Source organism: Lycium barbarum, chromosome 2 (genome assembly GCF_019175385.1).
Source record: "Lycium barbarum isolate Lr01 chromosome 2, ASM1917538v2, whole genome shotgun sequence".
Classification (NCBI taxonomy): Eukaryota; Viridiplantae; Streptophyta; class Magnoliopsida; order Solanales; family Solanaceae; genus Lycium; species Lycium barbarum.
This window is the reverse complement of record NC_083338.1, coordinates 10,711,196-10,735,654: the sequence shown is the minus strand read 5'-3', so window position 1 is coordinate 10,735,654 and position 24,459 is coordinate 10,711,196. Positions and strand designations below refer to the sequence as shown.

At 36.9% G+C, this 24,459-nt stretch overlaps 3 long non-coding RNA genes across 3 annotated transcripts; all 3 read left to right on the top strand.

Moving 5' to 3' along the window:
• The first annotated feature begins 2,472 nt into the window (after positions 1 to 2,472).
• LOC132629317 (uncharacterized) lies at positions 2,473 to 5,078 on the top strand. The gene is made up of 3 exons (XR_009578175.1): positions 2,473 to 2,650; positions 3,931 to 3,983; positions 4,980 to 5,078. It is a non-coding gene; the product is annotated as an uncharacterized LOC132629317 (long non-coding RNA).
• Positions 5,079 to 7,115: 2,037 nt separating this feature from the next.
• LOC132629316 (uncharacterized) lies at positions 7,116 to 9,721 on the top strand. The gene is made up of 3 exons (XR_009578174.1): positions 7,116 to 7,293; positions 8,574 to 8,626; positions 9,623 to 9,721. It is a non-coding gene; the product is annotated as an uncharacterized LOC132629316 (long non-coding RNA).
• A 2,037-nt stretch (positions 9,722 to 11,758) lies between these two features.
• On the top strand, positions 11,759 to 14,364 carry LOC132629315 (uncharacterized). The gene is made up of 3 exons (XR_009578173.1): positions 11,759 to 11,936; positions 13,217 to 13,269; positions 14,266 to 14,364. It is a non-coding gene; the product is annotated as an uncharacterized LOC132629315 (long non-coding RNA).
• Positions 14,365 to 24,459: the final 10,095 nt, after the last annotated feature.

Genomic DNA, 24,459 nt, shown 5'->3' with positions numbered 1-24,459 from the left:
ACTGGTTAGCAAATGTGGTAGTGGTACCCACAAAGGGGAATAAATTAAGAATGTGTATAAATTTTAAAGATCCAAACAAAACATGTCCAAAGGATTCATTTCCTTGGCCGTATATTGATCGAATGATTGATGCAACAGTGAGGCATGGATGTTAAGTTTCCTTTATGCTTATTCTGGGTATAATCAGATAATGATGAACCTAGATGACCAAGAGAAAAAATTCATTTATTACTAAGTATAGTACTTATTGTTATAATATTATGCTTTTTGGTTTAAATAATGCGGGGGTAACTTATCAACACTTGGTTAATCGCATGTTTGAAAATTAAATTGGAAAAACTATGGAAGTGTATATAGATGATATGCTGATCAAATCTCGTTCGGAGGACCATTTAAGTAATTTGCAGGAAATGTTTAAAGTTCTCAAAAAGTTCAACATGAAGTTGAATCTGGAAAAGTGCGCTTTTGGCGTTGTCTCGGGAAAATTTCTGGGGTTCTTAGTTTCAAACCGTGGAATTGAGGTCAATCCGGATAAAATAAAGGCAATAGAAGAAATTCCGGAGGTGTTAGAAGATGTAAAGGCGGTACAAAGATTAATCAGAAGGTTGGTAGCTTTAAGCCGTTTTATATCTTGTTCCTCTGAAAAGAGTCACCAGTTTTTCTCGTTGCTAAAAAAGAAAAAGGATTTTGAATGGACACCGGAATTCCAGCAAGCATTGAGAGAATTGAAAAAATATCTTTCGAGTGCACCATTGTTATCTAAACCACTGGAGGGTGAGCAACTTCTTGTTTATCTGGTTATGTCCAAAGTAGCGGTGAGTGCAATCTGGTTCGGAAGATAAAGGTACGCAATTTCCTATTTATTACGTTAGCAGAACATTAGCAAGCGCCGAAACCAGGTATCCTCATCTTGAAAAATTGGCTTTAGCTTTAATAACTGGTTCTAGGAAATTGAGACCTTATTTTTAGTGTCATTCTATTTGTGTTATAACGACTTACCCATTGAGAAATATATTGCATAAACCGGAGATCTCTGGTAGACTAGCAAAAAGGGTTGTTGGAATTAGTGGTTATGACATATAGTATTGGCCGAGAAAGACAATAAAATTCCAAGTATTGGCTAATTTTGTAGCTGATTTTAGCCCCGAAATGATACATGAAGTTGAAAAAGAATACATAATTTCTTCAGTGTCATTACCTGGAGTCTGGACCTTATTCACAGACAGTGTGACTAATGTGAAAGGGTCCAGACTGGGCATAGTTTTATAAACACCCTCTGGGGATACAATTAGACAAGCGATTAGAACTGTGCAATTGACTAACAATGAAGCCGAGTATGAGGCAGTGATTGCAGGTCTGGAGTTAACTTGGAGCCTGGGGGCTGAGGTCATTGAGGCTAAAAGTGATTCCCTTTTGGTGGTCAATCAAGTGCACAATATTTTCGTACAAAGAGTTATGCCTATTTTACCGAACGCTGTGCAGAACCGACAGCTGCCGCTTGTGAGGGCGCGTGCGATGGCCCCGCGCTGCACGCCGATCGTACAAAAACCCCTACTCTGACTAATGATCTGAGTATGGTCGTTCACTGCATGTGCGTCGCGAGACCATCGCATAACAGGGTCAGTTTCGGGTCAAAAGTCGGGTTTACGCGTTTTAAGCTATATTTAGGACTTGTGGTTTATTTCCCCAGCCCCCCATTCATGAAAATTCTCTCTAAACTCATAGAGAACAAGTCCCAAACCTCAAGATCTTCCAAGGTAAGTTTTTATCATGATTCTAGGTTGAATTTAAATCCCTAATCCCTTTCTAACTTGAGTAAACTCTTCTAATCCATAGAGTTAGGATTGGAACATTATTGTTAGATGTGGAAACCCTAGAACCTGAATTCAAGAGGATTGGACTTCAAAAAGGTAATGTGTTACACTCCATAATAATCCGTGTTACTTGAAGTAAAACAAGAAAAAAATGAGTTATGAAGGTTCAAGGAAAGTTAGTCGAGTTAGTAAGAATATCGTTATATATATGGTTGCCTTAAGTATCCCGAGGTGACATGGTAACCTAAAGGATTTGAAATCATGTTATGAGTATGTATATGAGTGTGTATATGTATGTATAAGAGGTTACATGAGGTTGGAAGAGGATTAGAAGTTAAACGAAATGAATCGGAACAACTTCAGTAAACATTTCGGACCCGATTTTAGCCTATATTGTAGGAGGCATATCTCCTAGCATATGAGGAGTTTTAAGGTGTTTCAAAAGCCTAAAATTAAGTTCGTCGAGTCTAGTTTCCAACGCAACAAACCGATCATCAAAATGATATCGGGATAAGGAGATATGGACGATTCAATATGGGCTGGCAGGGCAGCAAGTTTGGACCCGACCCAAACACTCATATTTCGGCCCGTGAGGCCCATTAAACTTAATATATAAGCCACCACTTTTCCCTATATCACTTCACACGACTTAAACAGATCCAAGAACCCTTATTTTCTCTCCCAAACCCCCTTTCTAATTGAGCCATCATATAAGCTAAATCCTAGACCCTTGACATGATATTAGTTAAAGAGAAGTTGTAGCCTAAGTTTTCCTTGTGTTGTAAGCAAGAAGCTGGAAAGAGGAACAAGATTCTTGAAGATTCTGATTGTTAAAGGTAATTTCAACCTCCCACTCATGTTATTAATTTGGATTAAAGGTTTAATATGGTGTATACATGGAGGAAACGTTGATATACAAGCGATATATGGACTTAGATGTTATCGTAAGTTAGGGACTGTTGTTGTTGAAGTTGAAGTGGGCTGTGTGCTATAAACTTAGGTGAAATGATGCTTAATATTCTTGTACATGTATTGGAAATGGATTGAATGTGTTGTAGTATGGATAAATGAATGAAAATCATGAAGTTGTTGTAGTTGTGTTGAAGCCGTGTGAGGGGGCTGTTTTAGAGGAATTTGTGGACTGTTTTGTGTCACATTTTGATTGTTGTTGTTATGGACATTGTGGTGTATTGTGTGCATGTTGAATATGTGAATTAAGGTGTTAAAGAAATGAATTATGTTGAAGCATATAAGCAGTCCAAAACAGTGGACTGTTTTAGTGCTAGAGGTGAATTTGTATGTGTTGAGTGTTGATTCTTGTTGTGAACGTTTAGTGAAAGTGAAGTACAATGATTCAGGTCGAAATTGGAATGAATTGTGGGCTGTTATAAGAATGTAAATGATGCTAAAACAGTTCCAAGGATCATGAAAGTAATGGCATTAAACATGTTGTTGTCGTTGTAAGGTTTTAGTGTCGACAATGTAGCTATTTGCGTACGAATTTGGTGATATATTTATCTTGTGACTGCTGGTCGTATTTTACTGAAATTATATGAAATGAAGACATGAAATAATGTGTAAGAATCATATGTGGTTTGCTTGGTATGTTCGTAAACGTTTGCAAGAATTCCGGGCACCTTTATGTTGTTGGTTTGGGACTGTTTTGGGCGTGTTGATTGGTTAGGGACTGTTTTGGGCGTGTTGTGGTTAGGAACTGTTTTGGACATGTTGTGGTTAGGAACTGTTTTGGACATGTTGTATTCTTTAAATTGGAAATACTAATAATAGTTAAGAATATATATTGTATTTACGTTGTTTGGGTTGTTGTAAAGTTGTTACACGAAAACGTTAAGGCTACGGATTATTAGGAGTAACTTGAGAATGTAGTAGCCGTATGTGAATCGTTATGGAATGTTGTGAATGTGGGCTATTTGGAATGTTATGTGGGCTGTCCGGATTGGTATTGAACATATGATTATTGATGTTGGGGTGGTTGTATGTAGTTGATTTGAATGCGAACGAAACGTCGTCTAAATGTTTGAAAGGGATTGTTCACGTTAAAGTACGTATTGAATTCCCTCGTAGACTAATTGTATCTCTTGATGTCTTGATATAGGATAAGTGTTTTTGGGCAGCAAGTACAAGTTATAATACGACTAAACGCTAAAGGTATGTAAAGCTTATTCCTTCTTTTCTTGGCATGTCCTAGACGTAAGTATGAAATGATATGAACCTTGGGGTAAATTCTATTCTCTAGTTCCATGCATGACTTATGATTCTATATTTCCTTAATGCTATTGTCACGAGCCTACTACATGATTGACTAATGAATGATGTATAGAAGTTCCTACTCTTAAAAGAATGGCATAAATAGAAGTATACTTGATTTTCAAAAGCTACATCATGAAAATTGATACATGTACATGAAAGCTGAAACGTTCCTTGCTATGGCTTATAATGAGAGTTGAAAAGAATTGAATATGATTATTATCCCAATACTTTAGAGCTGGTTAGTTGCTTATCTATTGAGTCTCAAAAGATGCATTTCATATATGTGGTTCCTTATTATTCTGCTCGTGCTTATCGCTATATCCTTCACTGAGTCCAGGGCCAGGACACGTTGTCGTGCGCACATCTACTATATTATTACCGAGTCCCTCATTAAAGGGCCGGGACACGTATATGTTTATGTTTATGATGCTATGACTATATTCACCGAGTCCCTCATTAGAGGGCCGGGACACGTTATATATATATGATGATATGACGATATGATGATATGATGATATGGAGATGGTGGCCAGGAGGGCATATATATTCCTTATTACCGAGTCCCTTACGAAAGGGACGGGACACGTCTATGTGCATGTTTATGATACTATGATTTTAATTACCGAGCCCCTCACTAGAGGGCCGGGACACGTATACATGTTATATACAGAATGATTATGCAGCTTTGATTACAAAACACTATATTGACATTGATATGAGAATGATACAAATGAAATATGTTCAAAGGCAAGTCTTTATGAAATTCTGTTAGTTGCATTGAGTCCTATACATCTTATCTCAGTATGAGTCTATCACTATGTTTCATGCTTTACATGCTCAGTACATATTCCGTACTGACCCCCTTTCTTTGGGGGGCTGCGTTCATGCCCGCAGGTACAGACGTTCATTTCGGAGATCCGCCAGCTTAGGACACTTATTCAGCTATTTTGACTGCTCCTTTGTTCCGGAGCCTAGCTTGTGGTATAACTCCCTTATGTTGAATTCATATGAGTTTATTTGGGTACGGCGGGGCCCTGTCCCGCCATATGATACGGTCATTACTCTTAGAGGTCTGTGGACATTTGTGTGGGTCTGTTTATAGTTGTTGACGCGTTTTATGATTATGACATATGTTTGGGGCGTACCCATTCGTAATGGCAGCCTTGTCGGCTTGCATATATATGTATGTTTGGTATGTTGCATATCGTGGCAGCCTTGTCGGCTTGCGTAGGAATATATATATGTTGTTGTTTAAAAATTTTAATTATTCAGGAGACAGGTGCCTACGACATACAAAAAAAAATATTTTGACAGCTTTAAAACAACACCATACCTTTTTATACAAATAAGTTCATGACATACTAGTTATAAATGATTATAGTTAACAAGTGACATGAGTGTCCAATTCGGGCACTAGTCACGGCCTACGGGGTTGGGTCGTGACAGAAGTGGTATCAGAGCAGTTCGTCCTTGGAGTGTCTACAGACCGTGTCTAGTAGAATCTTGTTTATCGGTGTGTTGTGCACCACATCTATAAACTGGACGCTACAGGGCATTTAGGATGTTACCTTTCTTTCATATCACAGATCGTGCGATAGAGCCCAGTCATAGGAAATGAAATTCTTTATACTAACTTTTGATTTCAGCTGAAGAACGGCATCGACAGAAGAAAGTGTTTGACGATATTGGAAGTTCCAAAGTACGCAGGTAAGCAAAGGTACGAAAGGTATATGTCGAGTAAGGTATGGAAGTGCGATTGAAATGTAAAGTTGAACATTGAAAGAGAAAGTATAACAGGTGCAGTTTGAGTAGGGCATACGAGTTATGTTCATCACTTTTATATTGTTGTTGATATTGGGAGCTCTGTGTGGCTATGATACGATATGATATATACGTATAAATGTTGGCCCTGTGAGGCATTGTTGGTATTTCCTGCGTGCAGGCTTTGGGATAGTAAGAAGTACAGAGAAAACTCTGCCCAAATTTTCCGAGAAATAGAAAAAGAGAATGAGGTATAGGTTTGTAATATGTTTTGAAAGGTTGTGTCAATAGTAAGGATAGGATTTGACTAAGTTTCCAATATGGATGACCTCGAGAAATAAGTCGACTACCGAATCGATGGTAATAGTAATTAGGAAGTCGATATCGATATGGTAAAAAGAAGAATTTGGAAAGGGTTTATGATACTAAGAGATGATTTAGAAAAGGCTGGATAATCTTGATAAAGTGTTATAGTAAGGTACCAACTGAATTGATAAGCAGGGATAAATTATGACGAGTTTATAGTAAAAGAAGTAGTAGTATGATTAAGATGAGAGTACAGAGAAAAACGAATTGTGACGGATGCGAATGTATTGGTAAGACAGGCTGTGAGGTGGTGAAGGATAAGATTGACTAGGAAGGGTAACAGGTTAAGTATTCTTATACAACACTAATTTAACATTCGAGGACGAATGTTCCTAAGGGGGGAAGTATATTACACTCCATAATAATCCGTGCTACTTGAAGTAAAACAAGAAAAAAATGAGTTATGAAGGTTCAAGGAAAGTTAGTCGAGTTAGTAAGAATATCGTTATATATATGGTTGCCTTAAGTATCCCGAGGTGACATGGTAACCTAAAGGATTTGAAATCATGTTATGAGTATGTATATGAGTGTGTATATGTATGTATAAGAGGTTACATGAGGTTGGAAGAGGATTAGAAGTTAAACGAAATGAATCGGAACAACTTCAGTAAACATTTCGGACCCGATTTTAGCCTATATTGTAGGAGGCATATCTCCTAGCATATAAGGAGTTTTAAGGTGTTTCAAAAGCCTAAAATTAAGTTCATCGAGTCTAGTTTCCAACGCAACAAACCGATCATCAAAATGATATCGGGATAAGGAGATATGGACGATTCAATATGGGCTGGCAGGGCAGCAAGTTTGGACCCGACCCAAACACTCATATTTCGGCCCGTGAGGCCCATTAAACTTAATATATAAGCCACCACTTTTCCCTATATCACTTCACACGACTTAAACAGATCCAAGAACCCTTATTTTCTCTCCCAAACCCCCTTTCTAATTGAGCCATCATATAAGCTAAATCCTAGACCCTTGACATGATATTAGTTAAAGAGAAGTTGTAGCCTAAGTTTTCCTTGTGTTGTAAGCAAGAAGCTGGAAAGAGGAACAAGATTCTTGAAGATTCTGATTGTTAAAGGTAATTTCAACCTCCCACTCATGTTATTAATTTGGATTAAAGGTTTAATATGGTGTATACATGGAGGAAACGTTGATATACAAGCGATATATGGACTTAGATGTTATCGTAAGTTAGGGACTGTTGTTGTTGAAGTTGAAGTGGGCTGTGTGCTATAAACTTAGGTGAAATGATGCTTAATATTCTTGTACATGTATTGGAAATGGATTGAATGTGTTGTAGTATGGATAAATGAATGAAAATCATGAAGTTGTTGTAGTTGTGTTGAAGCCGTGTGAGGGGGCTGTTTTAGAGGAATTTGTGGACTGTTTTGTGTCACATTTTGATTGTTGTTGTTATGGACATTGTGGTGTATTGTGTGCATGTTGAATATGTGAATTAAGGTGTTAAAGAAATGAATTATGTTGAAGCATATAAGCAGTCCAAAACAGTGGACTGTTTTAGTGCTAGAGGTGAATTTGTATGTGTTGAGTGTTGATTCTTGTTGTGAACGTTTAGTGAAAGTGAAGTACAATGATTCAGGTCGAAATTGGAATGAATTGTGGGCTGTTATAAGAATGTAAATGATGCTAAAACAGTTCCAAGGATCATGAAAGTAATGGCATTAAACATGTTGTTGTCGTTGTAAGGTTTTAGTGTCGACAATGTAGCTATTTGCGTACGAATTTGGTGATATATTTATCTTGTGACTGCTGGTCGTATTTTACTGAAATTATATGAAATGAAGACATGAAATAATGTGTAAGAATCATATGTGGTTTGCTTGGTATGTTCGTAAACGTTTGCAAGAATTCCGGGCACCTTTATGTTGTTGGTTTGGGACTGTTTTGGGCGTGTTGATTGGTTAGGGACTGTTTTGGGCGTGTTGTGGTTAGGAACTGTTTTGGACATGTTGTGGTTAGGAACTGTTTTGGACATGTTGTATTCTTTAAATTGGAAATACTAATAATAGTTAAGAATATATATTGTATTTACGTTGTTTGGGTTGTTGTAAAGTTGTTACACGAAAACGTTAAGGCTACGGATTATTAGGAGTAACTTGAGAATGTAGTAGCCGTATGTGAATCGTTATGGAATGTTGTGAATGTGGGCTATTTGGAATGTTATGTGGGCTGTCCGGATTGGTATTGAACATATGATTATTGATGTTGGGGTGGTTGTATGTAGTTGATTTGAATGCGAACGAAACGTCGTCTAAATGTTTGAAAGGGATTGTTCACGTTAAAGTACGTATTGAATTCCCTCGTAGACTAATTGTATCTCTTGATGTCTTGATATAGGATAAGTGTTTTTGGGCAGCAAGTACAAGTTATAATACGACTAAACGCTAAAGGTATGTAAAGCTTATTCCTTCTTTTCTTGGCATGTCCTAGACGTAAGTATGAAATGATATGAACCTTGGGGTAAATTCTATTCTCTAGTTCCATGCATGACTTATGATTCTATATTTCCTTAATGCTATTGTCACGAGCCTACTACATGATTGACTAATGAATGATGTATAGAAGTTCCTACTCTTAAAAGAATGGCATAAATAGAAGTATACTTGATTTTCAAAAGCTACATCATGAAAATTGATACATGTACATGAAAGCTGAAACGTTCCTTGCTATGGCTTATAATGAGAGTTGAAAAGAATTGAATATGATTATTATCCCAATACTTTAGAGCTGGTTAGTTGCTTATCTATTGAGTCTCAAAAGATGCATTTCATATATGTGGTTGCTTATTATTCTGCTCGTGCTTATCGCTATATCCTTCACTGAGTCCAGGGCCAGGACACGTTGTCGTGCGCACATCTACTATATTATTACCGAGTCCCTCATTAAAGGGCCGGGACACGTATATGTTTATGTTTATGATGCTATGACTATATTCACCGAGTCCCTCATTAGAGGGCCGGGACACGTTATATATATATGATGATATGACGATATGATGATATGATGATATGGAGATGGTGGCCAGGAGGGCATATATATTCCTTATTACCGAGTCCCTTACGAAAGGGACGGGACACGTCTATGTGCATGTTTATGATACTATGATTTTAATTACCGAGCCCCTCACTAGAGGGCCGGGACACGTATACATGTTATATACAGAATGATTATGCAGCTTTGATTACAAAACACTATATTGACATTGATATGAGAATGATACAAATGAAATATGTTCAAAGGCAAGTCTTTATGAAATTCTGTTAGTTGCATTGAGTCCTATACATCTTATCTCAGTATGAGTCTATCACTATGTTTCATGCTTTACATGCTCAGTACATATTCCGTACTGACCCCCTTTCTTTGGGGGGCTGCGTTCATGCCCGCAGGTACAGACGTTCATTTCGGAGATCCGCCAGCTTAGGACACTTATTCAGCTATTTTGACTGCTCCTTTGTTCCGGAGCCTAGCTTGTGGTATAACTCCCTTATGTTGAATTCATATGAGTTTATTTGGGTACGGCGGGGCCCTGTCCCGCCATATGATACGGTCATTACTCTTAGAGGTCTGTGGACATTTGTGTGGGTCTGTTTATAGTTGTTGACGCGTTTTATGATTATGACATATGTTTGGGGCGTACCCATTCGTAATGGCAGCCTTGTCGGCTTGCATATATATGTATGTTTGGTATGTTGCATATCGTGGCAGCCTTGTCGGCTTGCGTAGGAATATATATATGTTGTTGTTTAAAAATTTTAATTATTCAGGAGACAGGTGCCTACGACATACAAAAAAAAATATTTTGACAGCTTTAAAACAACACCATACCTTTTTATACAAATAAGTTCATGACATACTAGTTATAAATGATTATAGTTAACAAGTGACATGAGTGTCCAATTCGGGCACTAGTCACGGCCTACGGGGTTGGGTCGTGACAGAAGTGGTATCAGAGCAGTTCGTCCTTGGAGTGTCTACAGACCGTGTCTAGTAGAATCTTGTTTATCGGTGTGTTGTGCACCACATCTATAAACTGGACGCTACAGGGCATTTAGGATGTTACCTTTCTTTCATATCACAGATCGTGCGATAGAGCCCAGTCATAGGAAATGAAATTCTTTATACTAACTTTTGATTTCAGCTGAAGAACGGCATCGACAGAAGAAAGTGTTTGACGATATTGGAAGTTCCAAAGTACGCAGGTAAGCAAAGGTACGAAAGGTATATGTCGAGTAAGGTATGGAAGTGCGATTGAAATGTAAAGTTGAACATTGAAAGAGAAAGTATAACAGGTGCAGTTTGAGTAGGGCATACGAGTTATGTTCATCACTTTTATATTGTTGTTGATATTGGGAGCTCTGTGTGGCTATGATACGATATGATATATACGTATAAATGTTGGCCCTGTGAGGCATTGTTGGTATTTCCTGCGTGCAGGCTTTGGGATAGTAAGAAGTACAGAGAAAACTCTGCCCAAATTTTCCGAGAAATAGAAAAAGAGAATGAGGTATAGGTTTGTAATATGTTTTGAAAGGTTGTGTCAATAGTAAGGATAGGATTTGACTAAGTTTCCAATATGGATGACCTCGAGAAATAAGTCGACTACCGAATCGATGGTAATAGTAATTAGGAAGTCGATATCGATATGGTAAAAAGAAGAATTTGGAAAGGGTTTATGATACTAAGAGATGATTTAGAAAAGGCTGGATAATCTTGATAAAGTGTTATAGTAAGGTACCAACTGAATTGATAAGCAGGGATAAATTATGACGAGTTTATAGTAAAAGAAGTAGTAGTATGATTAAGATGAGAGTACAGAGAAAAACGAATTGTGACGGATGCGAATGTATTGGTAAGACAGGCTGTGAGGTGGTGAAGGATAAGATTGACTAGGAAGGGTAACAGGTTAAGTATTCTTATACAACACTAATTTAACATTCGAGGACGAATGTTCCTAAGGGGGGAAGTATATTACACTCCATAATAATCCGTGCTACTTGAAGTAAAACAAGAAAAAAATGAGTTATGAAGGTTCAAGGAAAGTTAGTCGAGTTAGTAAGAATATCGTTATATATATGGTTGCCTTAAGTATCCCGAGGTGACATGGTAACCTAAAGGATTTGAAATCATGTTATGAGTATGTATATGAGTGTGTATATGTATGTATAAGAGGTTACATGAGGTTGGAAGAGGATTAGAAGTTAAACGAAATGAATCGGAACAACTTCAGTAAACATTTCGGACCCGATTTTAGCCTATATTGTAGGAGGCATATCTCCTAGCATATGAGGAGTTTTAAGGTGTTTCAAAAGCCTAAAATTAAGTTCGTCGAGTCTAGTTTCCAACGCAACAAACCGATCATCAAAATGATATCGGGATAAGGAGATATGGACGATTCAATATGGGCTGGCAGGGCAGCAAGTTTGGACCCGACCCAAACACTCATATTTCGGCCCGTGAGGCCCATTAAACTTAATATATAAGCCACCACTTTTCCCTATATCACTTCACACGACTTAAACAGATCCAAGAACCCTTATTTTCTCTCCCAAACCCCCTTTCTAATTGAGCCATCATATAAGCTAAATCCTAGACCCTTGACATGATATTAGTTAAAGAGAAGTTGTAGCCTAAGTTTTCCTTGTGTTGTAAGCAAGAAGCTGGAAAGAGGAACAAGATTCTTGAAGATTCTGATTGTTAAAGGTAATTTCAACCTCCCACTCATGTTATTAATTTGGATTAAAGGTTTAATATGGTGTATACATGGAGGAAACGTTGATATACAAGCGATATATGGACTTAGATGTTATCGTAAGTTAGGGACTGTTGTTGTTGAAGTTGAAGTGGGCTGTGTGCTATAAACTTAGGTGAAATGATGCTTAATATTCTTGTACATGTATTGGAAATGGATTGAATGTGTTGTAGTATGGATAAATGAATGAAAATCATGAAGTTGTTGTAGTTGTGTTGAAGCCGTGTGAGGGGGCTGTTTTAGAGGAATTTGTGGACTGTTTTGTGTCACATTTTGATTGTTGTTGTTATGGACATTGTGGTGTATTGTGTGCATGTTGAATATGTGAATTAAGGTGTTAAAGAAATGAATTATGTTGAAGCATATAAGCAGTCCAAAACAGTGGACTGTTTTAGTGCTAGAGGTGAATTTGTATGTGTTGAGTGTTGATTCTTGTTGTGAACGTTTAGTGAAAGTGAAGTACAATGATTCAGGTCGAAATTGGAATGAATTGTGGGCTGTTATAAGAATGTAAATGATGCTAAAACAGTTCCAAGGATCATGAAAGTAATGGCATTAAACATGTTGTTGTCGTTGTAAGGTTTTAGTGTCGACAATGTAGCTATTTGCGTACGAATTTGGTGATATATTTATCTTGTGACTGCTGGTCGTATTTTACTGAAATTATATGAAATGAAGACATGAAATAATGTGTAAGAATCATATGTGGTTTGCTTGGTATGTTCGTAAACGTTTGCAAGAATTCCGGGCACCTTTATGTTGTTGGTTTGGGACTGTTTTGGGCGTGTTGATTGGTTAGGGACTGTTTTGGGCGTGTTGTGGTTAGGAACTGTTTTGGACATGTTGTGGTTAGGAACTGTTTTGGACATGTTGTATTCTTTAAATTGGAAATACTAATAATAGTTAAGAATATATATTGTATTTACGTTGTTTGGGTTGTTGTAAAGTTGTTACACGAAAACGTTAAGGCTACGGATTATTAGGAGTAACTTGAGAATGTAGTAGCCGTATGTGAATCGTTATGGAATGTTGTGAATGTGGGCTATTTGGAATGTTATGTGGGCTGTCCGGATTGGTATTGAACATATGATTATTGATGTTGGGGTGGTTGTATGTAGTTGATTTGAATGCGAACGAAACGTCGTCTAAATGTTTGAAAGGGATTGTTCACGTTAAAGTACGTATTGAATTCCCTCGTAGACTAATTGTATCTCTTGATGTCTTGATATAGGATAAGTGTTTTTGGGCAGCAAGTACAAGTTATAATACGACTAAACGCTAAAGGTATGTAAAGCTTATTCCTTCTTTTCTTGGCATGTCCTAGACGTAAGTATGAAATGATATGAACCTTGGGGTAAATTCTATTCTCTAGTTCCATGCATGACTTATGATTCTATATTTCCTTAATGCTATTGTCACGAGCCTACTACATGATTGACTAATGAATGATGTATAGAAGTTCCTACTCTTAAAAGAATGGCATAAATAGAAGTATACTTGATTTTCAAAAGCTACATCATGAAAATTGATACATGTACATGAAAGCTGAAACGTTCCTTGCTATGGCTTATAATGAGAGTTGAAAAGAATTGAATATGATTATTATCCCAATACTTTAGAGCTGGTTAGTTGCTTATCTATTGAGTCTCAAAAGATGCATTTCATATATGTGGTTGCTTATTATTCTGCTCGTGCTTATCGCTATATCCTTCACTGAGTCCCGGGCCAGGACACGTTCTCGTGCGCACATCTACTATATTATTACCGAGTCCCTCATTAAAGGGCCGGGACACGTATATGTTTATGTTTATGATGCTATGACTATATTCACCGAGTCCCTCACTAGAGGGCCGGGACACGTTATATATATATGATGATATGACGATGTGATGATATGATGATATGGAGATGGTGGCCAGGAGGGCATATATATTCCTTATTACCGAGTCCCTTACGAAAGGGCCGGGACACGTCTATGTGCATGTTTATGATACTATGATTTTAATTACCGAGCCCCTCACTAGAGGGCCGGGACACGTATACATGTTATATACAGAATGATTATGCAGCTTTGATTACAAAACACTATATTGACATTGATATGAGAATGATACAGATGAAATATGTTCAAAGGCAAGTCTTTATGAAATTCTGTTAGTTGCATTGAGTCCTATACATCTTATCTCAGTATGAGTCTATCACTATGTTTCATGCTTTACATGCTCAGTACATATTCCGTACTGACCCCCTTTCTTTGGGGGGCTGCGTTCATGCCCGCAGGTACAGACGTTCATTTCGGAGATCCGCCAGCTTAGGACACTTATTCAGCTATTTTGACTGCTCCTTTGTTCCGGAGCCTAGCTTGTGGTATAACTCCCTTATGTTGAATTCATATGAGTTTATTTGGGTACGGCGGGGCCCTGTCCCGCCATATGATACGGTAATTACTCTTAGAGGTCTGTGGACATTTGTGTGGGTCTGTTTATGGTTGTTGACGCGTTTTATGATTATGACATATGTTTGGGGCGTACCCATTCGTAATGGCAGCCTTGTCGGCTTGCATATATATGTATGTTTGGTATGTTGCATATCGTGGCAGCCTTGTCGGCTTGCGTAGGAATATATATATGTTGTTGTTTAAAAATTTTAATTATTCAGGAGACAGGTGCCTACGACATACAAAAAAAAATATTTTGACAGCTTTAAAACAACACCATACCTTTTTATACAAATAAGTTCATGACATACTAGTTATAAATGATTATAGTTAACAAGTGACATGAGTGTCCAATTCGAGCACTAGTCACGGCCTACGGGGTTGGGTCGTGACATAATGTTTCTACCCTCTAAACATTTATAGTTGTGAATTGATGAGTTCTTGGGAGAATAGTAAATGGTTTGATAAAGAGGATTATATGAACTATGCTAGAGTTTTGGATTGTTGACTTGGGATTGTTGTATTCATGTGGGTGATGAAGAATGATGTTAATTACACCTAATTGAGATTGTAGAATCAGCTACAAGTAATAGAGTGGGGATTGGGTGAAGAAAACACCATTAATGGAGATTGTGGAGCTTTATGCCCACTAAGTGTTTGATAAAATGCTTAGATGACCAAAGCATGAATATTGTTGCTAATATAGAATCCCTTTGGCTTGTATTGATATAGATCAAAGTTGAAAGGGGTGACGAACATTGTATTACGCTCAAAGGCTGGAATTAAGGTATGTGAGGCTAACTATCTACGTTAGGAAATGTTCATGATTCTCCCTACGCCTCATTCTTCATACTTGTCAGCAATTTGATACAGAATATAGTTAGCCCTAGTTTCATGATATGATATAGAACTGTTATCTTCTAGGGTTGCAGTTACAGAATTCGTTCATGGTTGTCACTTTGAACATAATGAACTCAACACGTAATCTTTATAGACTTATGCATTGTTATCACATGAGTATCAGTCAGTGTATAATCAGTTATTTGCATGAGTCCCATAATCAGAAACAGTTATCATGCTATCAGCTATAACCAGTCTCAGCTTTGTAAATTGTTAATGTTGAACACCTGTATCTGTATTTTTGGGCCCTAGGCCACAGTTTATGCATACATATTGCTTGGGCTAGAGGCCACAGTTTTTGTGCACATTATTTGGGCCCTAGTACACAGTTATATTTACAGTTTTACAGGTGATTCTTCATCCATAACAGGGAGTACTTCAGCTTCTTGCTCTCCTGTTTAGTTCAGTTTCAGTTTCAGTTCTAGTATTTTATTGCTTCAGTTTCTTTACATACCAGTACAATTCAAATGTGCTGATGTCCCTTTTATTGCTTGGGGGCCTGCATCTCGCGATGCAGGCAACGATATACAAGTTAACGACTCAGCTATTTAGGAGTGCACGTATCAGCTACTGGTGAGCCCCAAATTCCTTCGGGGCGTTGTCAGTTATCCAGTTATTTCAGTTTATAGACAGCTCTATTATTCAGTACTCTTAGAGGCTTCATAGACACAGTTCAGACAGTCAGATATTTATTATGTTAGCCTTGTTGGCAGTCATTCAGTTGTTTGGTTTAGCCATGTTGGCTACTTTCAGATATGTTCAGATTGTCTAAGTATTTTCGCATTATGATATTTCAGTGAGACTTTTAGTTAATCAGCATGTGTTAGTTTTATTTTATAAATTAGTTATGTTTTGGTATCACATGTTGATTCAGCCAGCCAGTTGGTTCGCTCGGTCACATGCAGTCAGGCACCGGGTGTCGTGTTACGTCCAGGCCCAGGTTCGGGGCGTGACACATAACTCCACCCCTGAATATTTTATGGGCGTAAACCCTGATGAAGTCATCCAAGGTGAAAGGCTTGTCGGCATTATTGGCTAGGAAACGGATACAAGCCACGACTCTCCATACAGACGGACCAATCTATCCGAGGCAAACGTTGCAGCGTTTACACATCTCAATAATCGCCTGGTCTAAACCAAATGTAAATGGGTATGTGTAAACGTTGGAAAAACCCAGCTAGTGCATGGTGATGCCATCCTCAGGAGCAGGGATGATGATGTTGGAGAAGCGACCCCAGTTACAATCAGCTATAATTGTCTTGATATTGGCATTAGTGATAGAGGAAGGATAATTTTTGACGAACTCACCCCTATCGGCTTGAGTAAGTTTTTTCTTAGGGGTAAAGTCGTCATTAAAGTTAAAGGTACTAGGAATGAAAGGATAAGAACTTTCTTTAGCCGGAGCCTGTGGATGGTTGCCGCCGTCACCATTCCTGCGGGACGACGGTCGTGTGGAAGACGAAGGAGAAGAAGCAGTAGAAGATGGAGGTCTGGGTTTAGCCATGATGCTTGGTGATTAAAGGTTTTAATTAAAAATGGTGGAGAAGGTAAAATGGATTAAGGACTGAAGGCAATAGTGATTTTTATGATGGAGATCAGTTTGCGTTTGAAGATGTTACACCTCGTAGTTTTATACCTTGAGATTCGTCATATGTTAATGGCTCTAGTCTTGGACACCGGGATTTTCTTCGAGGTTATGCGAGGTGGGGCATGCTTATCTTATGTTTATAAGCATTTAAGTTCATGTTTGGTAAATAAGGGAAGGATTTGAGAATAAGAGAATTGAAGAAAATACGTTTCGACAAAGTTTGGTTCTGGAATTACTTTATACAGACTGTATTTCTGAGATATGGACCATATCTTGAAATACTGGACGTATTTAAGGATCTAAAAATTTAACAGAGAAGGCAGAATTTTGAGTTGGAAAATACAGACAACTATACGGTCTGTATAAAATTATACGGTCGGTGAGTTGGCCGTATAATTTTATACGGCCAGTATTGCGGACCATATATCCTGAGGCGGTGGAATTTTTTTGATTTTGTATATTACGAACCCTCTTCATTTTTAAGTCATTTTAACATAAACTCAAGTTCATGAAAGCTCTAGAAACCTCCTTCAACATATTCAATCACTCTTCAAGTGAAAATCAAAGATCAAAGTGAGAATTGAGAATTGAATGCCTAGGATTTTAAAAGTATTATTGAAACTTGTCTCTCCTTCTTGTAGGAGTTTTGGAGGATATTTCAATGTGAAGTGGTCTTGGAATTGAAGTATTCTTGAGTTCTTGAGGTAAGATTTCATCTTATTTCAATGATTAAGAGTTTATGTGATAGCTATACTAAGGTTTGAGGGAAAGAAATTGGAGAAAAGGTTCAAACATGAATTTGGTGTTATTTTGAGTTGTAATCTAACTTAAGCTATGATTGTTAGTGTACTGTGAGCAAAATCTTGCTATGGAGGATAATAATTAGTACTAAGAATGTGTTGAGGTTGTTGTGGCAGTTCTATTTTTTCCGATTCGTATTTGCACTTGCCTCATTTAAAAAGAAAAGTGTCCCGAAAAAGTACGGTTGTCAATCGTATCGGGAAAAAGGAAAAATATACCTCTACGTGGATGGTGCTCTAAATGGACATCGTTTTTAGAGTCGCCACCTAACTTATAAGTAAGTTAGGAAAACCAGTTTGAAAGGGTTCTTTTAAAACGACTAAGTTTTAAAAGAAACCAATCTATACCAAAGTCTAGGTAAGGGTTCTAGTGATCCCCCGGGGAAGGTGTTAGGCACCCCGGTATTAAGGCTCCGTAAAATACGGAGGACCTACGGGTTCTAATAGTATGCCTTGTAGATATAAGTTGTTTTTTTGATAAAAACTGCTTTTGTTTATATTTCCGCACATAAAGATTGGTCATTTATGCAAGAAATACTCATTTTTCAAGAAATAAAAATGATAGAGTTTTACCCAAAATTGGGCGTTTTGGGTTTCGAACTAGAACACCTAAGTTAAAACCCAAGGGCGTTAACCTAAGCGAACACTATATAAGCCCACCCGAGTTTAGAAAAAAGGTTTTTTGAATTTTTTTATTAAGTGTATAAAATAGTTTTAAGGCATACTATTAATAACTGTTTGTTAATCATATTTCACGTTTTAGTACCATTGACCATAATTTAGCTCAATTTAGTCCGTTTAAATTTTTAAATTGTCCAAGTTTTATAACAGTCCAAAAGTTCTTAAAGAGTCCAAATTAGTTCCATAATTTATGAAAACCATTTATTTTTGGTCCAACATTTATAAAATCAGTCCCCTTTCACGTTATATCAATTTTCTTCAAAAATCAATTTTTGCAAAGTATGAAAATCAAGTTTTGATGACTTTAATTGAGTAATTACCAATTTAAGGAGTCCCAATTTTTATAAGTAAATAATTATAAATTGACGTACACAAATATATGAGATAGAGAGATTGAGCCGACCAAGCCCAATAGAAAAAGTATTATGCAACGGGGTAACCTCGGGTCCAAAATGCATACGCTCCATATTTATGCTCCAAGAAGTAGGTGACTCGATTTAGATGTGTTGGTGAACTCCGTTGGGGCCCACCAATAGATTTTAGGTGGACAAAGACAATGAAGGGTATACACAACATTAGAATACATCAATGATTTTAAACTAAGTACAAAAATTAAAAGGCTACAATAATTATTACAAGGCCAAAAATTTAATTACAACATTATTGGGCCTAGCCCAAATATGATGGTCAACTATAGTAGCTAAGAAGGATAATAAAGTAGCCCAGATTTGAAACAGGCCCATCAGTAATAGTAATGGCCCAAGGAGAAATGCCCAGAAATTTTCTAAGTGTCGAGAGTTGTTATACACTTGATATACACCAAGTATATATTTTATGGAGAGCAAAACCTTAGTGGCATACCCTCCAAGTATACTTGATATACATCCTACTTAATCGTTTCAATTTCCAGAAATCAAAACTAGAGTAAAATCCCCAAGAACTTCATTTTTTAACCAAGCACTTTAGACTACCAATTGGTTTTAAAGCATAGCAAATTCCTGCTAATCAATGTCCATACAACACCTAAAGGACTGCTATATTTACTTAGATTCAACTTGAGGTCTTAACACTAATACACATGTAAGTCTATAGGGGTGTCAATATACCAAGCTAAACACTAATACACACACAAGTCTAGAGGGGTGTCAACTAATCACTAAGATCATTTTAGTTCATAGTCAGTTTCATAAAGCATCAACAGGATTCCCAAATGATGGTTTACACTTGGTCGTATTTAGAATTTACACACAAAAGTCCAAAACAAAAGATAGCAATCAACAGGGGTCTTATTAAGTTACAAAGTTTGATTAAGAGAAGATCAAACAAGTTCACAAGAATCAGGAGAGTATGAGTCTATCCTAGGTGTAAATATGGATCAATTAAGGTCACAGATAATAGGGAGTTCACATGGAAACACTTACAAGTTCAGAGAAGACTGAACTATGGCCATAAAAGGATCATGATTCTATCCTACGTCATAAAAACATCACACTTAGGCTAGACAACATAAGAAAGAGTAAAACCATATGCATATATAGGTCTAAAATTACAAACAACTAGCAGGGCAAGTATAAGCAAGCAAACACCCTATTTGTTTTTAAAAGCAAATTTTGGTCTCAGTTTTAGCATGATAGTAAGCTCAACAAGGTTCAAATCTTAATCAACTCATACCACAGTTTCAGAAAAGAAATTTTAATCAAAGATCAAGTCTCCAAGAATCAAGCACACAGTGGGAAAGAAAAAGAAACTGAGCTACTACTAAGTTCCATTTTTTTACTTTCTAGGTTAAGTTTAAACCTTTTTTTACACTTCTACTTATTCAACAACAAGAATACATGAAGTTTTTTCTATTTAACACGTCAAATTCTAAACAAAGACATAAACAGTTTTCATAACAATCTAGATGAAGGACTAGTAAAAGGAAGGAAGGCAAGTTCTCACAAGACTGAGACCCACACACAATAGTTTAGGTAAAACACCCTCCCTTTCCTTTTTTGTTTTTTTAGGCAATTTTAAGATAAATACTAACCAACACACATAGATTTAGGAATAAGCTTCAAGATTTCAAAACTCTAATTAGCAAGACAGGTTCAGGAACTCAAACTACCTTTTCCAAAAAATATTAGACTGCTTAAGGTGATTCATGAACAATAAGAGACACAGGAGTAGTTTCAATTTCTATAAACTTAAGCTTAGTAAATTTCTAGAAAATTCAAGTTCTTTATAATGAAACCAAGTTGGAAGCCATGTATTAGATTTTTAAAAATCATTTAGGTCACGAACAATGCCAAACAAGCAACTAAAAAAAACCGATTCAGTCTAAAACTAACAAGACAAGATCATTTTCATAGCATAATGAGCAAAAATTAGTAAGAACAAAGCTAAGTGCCTAAATTTCTAATGAAACAATACCAAGTTCTAACAAAAATCAACACAACAAAGCTAGAATCTCAAACAACCTACTATAACAAGACTAAATTCACAATACAATCAATCATGTCTTATCCTTTAAGTTTCAGAAATCCAGAAAAACAAAGAGAACCTCAAACATGATTCAAATCAATTCAGTCACATTATAGCAACTTAAACATTATAAAAACTATATTATCAACTAGACTAAGGAAAAAATGTATTCAAATCAACTAACCAAAGTCTCAAAGCACATATTTAAACAATAAGACAGTTATTCAAGCTCATATAAGTACTGAAATTGAATAAAATAAGAGAATAGTAGTATATCACCTCTTGCAAAGGCAACCCAAAGATCAAATGGAGAGATTGAATCAATGTTCTTCATCAACAATCACTCAAAAAAAAATTACAAAGCCTTTTTCTTCTTGATTTTCATAATATAATATAGTATTTTCGAGTAATATCTTATATATTATAGTAGTGTATGTATAAACTTGGTAGTATAGGTATATAAGTAGTAGAGTTTTAGGCAGATTATTATGAAGAACTCAAAAACGCTAGCAGTCAAGTAGTATAAGTTCAATAAAAAAAATCCAGACCCCCAAAATATCACAACTTCTTTCTATTTATAGCATGCAAAAATCAATTTAGGGATAAAAATGGAAGATTCTAGGTCTCCCTAACGAATTTCCCCCTAAATTCCCAATCTTATCACAAAAATCAAATTCAAACAAGTAATGACAAAATAAATACAGCACATCGTACTAAATCGTACTAAAATCCCTAAATATTTGTAAGTCGTACAACAACAAGGATAAAAATAGTACAAACTAGAAAAAATCCAAAATAAATCGTACCAACGTTGTACCAAAGCAAAACGTTGGGAAAAAAGGACAACACCTGTCCTCAAGGATCCTGATCCTTGAGGGATGACAACCTTAATCGTCATTTTGGCATCTTGGTGTGATAGCACGAGATGGATAAGGGTTCCATGACCCCTCCTATGGCATATCACACCGCCTAATGACGCGGTTGTTCCTCCCCCAAAGATCGTCGGGGTAACACTGGAAGTGGTGGCGCCATGGTGGCGATGAAGACAAACCCTAGCCGCCATGGTTTTCTCTCAAAAGAGAGAGATGAAGTTAGGGCAAAGTGAATGTAAATGACGCGTAAAATTGGGGTGGGGGGGGGGGGGGGTAAGTATATTATTTACTCACTCCCTTTATAAAATATAACAAATAATTTAAAAATATAACATATAGTTTAAGTTAATTAGCTTAAAACGCCCTCGTAAAATAATATTTTGATGAAATAAAAATTATAATACGTCGTTTTAAAATACGAGCTTCAAAACGAGCCCAATATTGATATACTTCCGAGCAATATTTCAAGATGTGAAAAGTGTGGTCAAAATGAGTCGTAACTCGTACGTCGTTTTAAATTAACAATTTTCCCGGAATAGACGGAGCGGGATAAGAGTAAAATAACTCGTATTTCTCGTAGTTGTCAATTTTTCAGGAAATAATAATTAAACGTCATTTTTTGCAGTTTTCTCGGGATTTTAAAATTTAAATTTTTAGAGGGTGTATCCCTACTCCGTCTTTGACTCGGAAAATTTGAAAAATTAAAATATGCATCTTATGAGGTAAAAATTAGGTGTCAACAGTTGCTATACTTGGTGTATTTGGATGAAGGAAAGTATTGTATATATTTGTATATGGGGCTGCTCAATTGTATATCTTTGAATGTTGTGAATATGAGTTTAAAGAAGATCATATGAGGTTATTGTGTTAATTGTTGGTTGTGGACTCTGTGGTAATGATTGAGGAATAGGGGAAATGCTGCCTGTTTCACTTTTGAATCGAGTTATCATTGATAGACGTGATATACTAGCGCCATCTAAGTTGTATATGTATTCCTTTGTTATAGGATTGGCGCTCTAGAGGTGATAAGCTTGTTGTTGGATTATTTGGAAGACTTTAGGTATGTTAAGGTTAACTTTCCTTCTTTTTGGCATGATCCTTACGAACAAGACGTACATGTATCGTTAATCCCTAATGATTCTATTCTTAAAAGCAAGGGATAATTCATTTTGATTCCCGTTCTATAATGTTGTCTTCAGAAAGCCTTTCTTTAGCTTCCGTATGGTATCTAGAGTTACTTGTTGATGAAAATGCTATCCTATAGTGATGTTCGGAGGTATAACAACCTTACGTCACTCCGACAGATTCAGAATGTACTCTTATCTTGTTTATGCATTGCATTTCATTTATATATATGCATGTACATACTTGTGACCTCTCAGGCATTATATACGCGTATATTATGTATTATATATATATGTAAGGGGTATGGGGAAGGTGACGACGTTATATACGTACTACCACCTGATCAGCTAGTCACATGATGATGATGATGATGATGATGGCCACAGAGGCCGATATGATACGATAGGATGCCCACAGAGGCTTGACAGGCATTATCTATGCATAAATATATATATATATATATATATATATATATATATATATATATATATATATATATATATATATATATATACATAAACACTATGCATGAATGCATGAGGTCATATACATATATATGACCTCATGCATTCATGCATAGTGTTTATGTACATCATTGGACCACAGAGGCAGTTTAGACATACAGGTTGCATTTATTTCATCCTATTTTTTTCTTATGTCTCTTTCATGTTACTTTCATGCCTTACATACTCAGTACTTTATCCGTACTGACGTCCCTTTCTGGGGGCGTTGAGTTTCATGCCCGCAAGTGCAGATAGATAGCTTGGTGACCGCCCCCGTAGGTTGCCATTCAGCTGACATTGGAGCACTCCTCTTGTTCCGGAGTTGCCATTGTACTTCTGGTATGTTATTATTTTGTGTACATACGGGTATGTCGGCGCCCTGTCCCGACCTCTTTATGTTAGATACTCCAGTAGAAGCTTGTAGACAGTCATGGTATTGGTTAGGCTTGGTATAGCCCTTCGGTCTATATTTTGATGTATTAGTTTTTCATGACAGCCTAGTTGGCTTGTATAGTTCGTCCAGCATAGTTGTATAGTGTATCTTCTTGAGCTCATTCCTTTTTAGCATATTTCCTATATGATTTAGCAGATTTACACCTAGTGACCCTCGAGGTCCATTCTTGTCTATGGTCATGGTAGAAAAGCATGTTTAGTGGTGCTCGGCAGCTAAGGCCCGGGTGCCCATCATGACCCTCTAGTTTGGGTCATGACAAAAGAAGAGTAGATTAAGTAAAGAGATTATGATGAAATTCTTGAAGTTTTATTGCACGAACCATCATAATTACTAAATCGTTTCAAATTTCTAAACCGCCCAGTGCTACCAATGTGGGTGAGACATGTGGGTGGAAATGTCTGAATCGAAGACACGTACATCATATCAAAAGTCAAGAGAAGCCTTTTTCCCGCCATTGGGTGATAATGTTTCCAGAGATATTTCAGTTCCACTCCCCGATATCACTTCTTTCCACCGGAAAGTGGGGGGACTAACTGTATACATGGTAAAATATGGCCTGGCACGTGGCAAGATGGCAATAAGACACTGGCGGAGGAAGATGAAATGCTTCCAGTTTCAACATTCAATACGAGTAAGAAGCCCCGGTTGAAT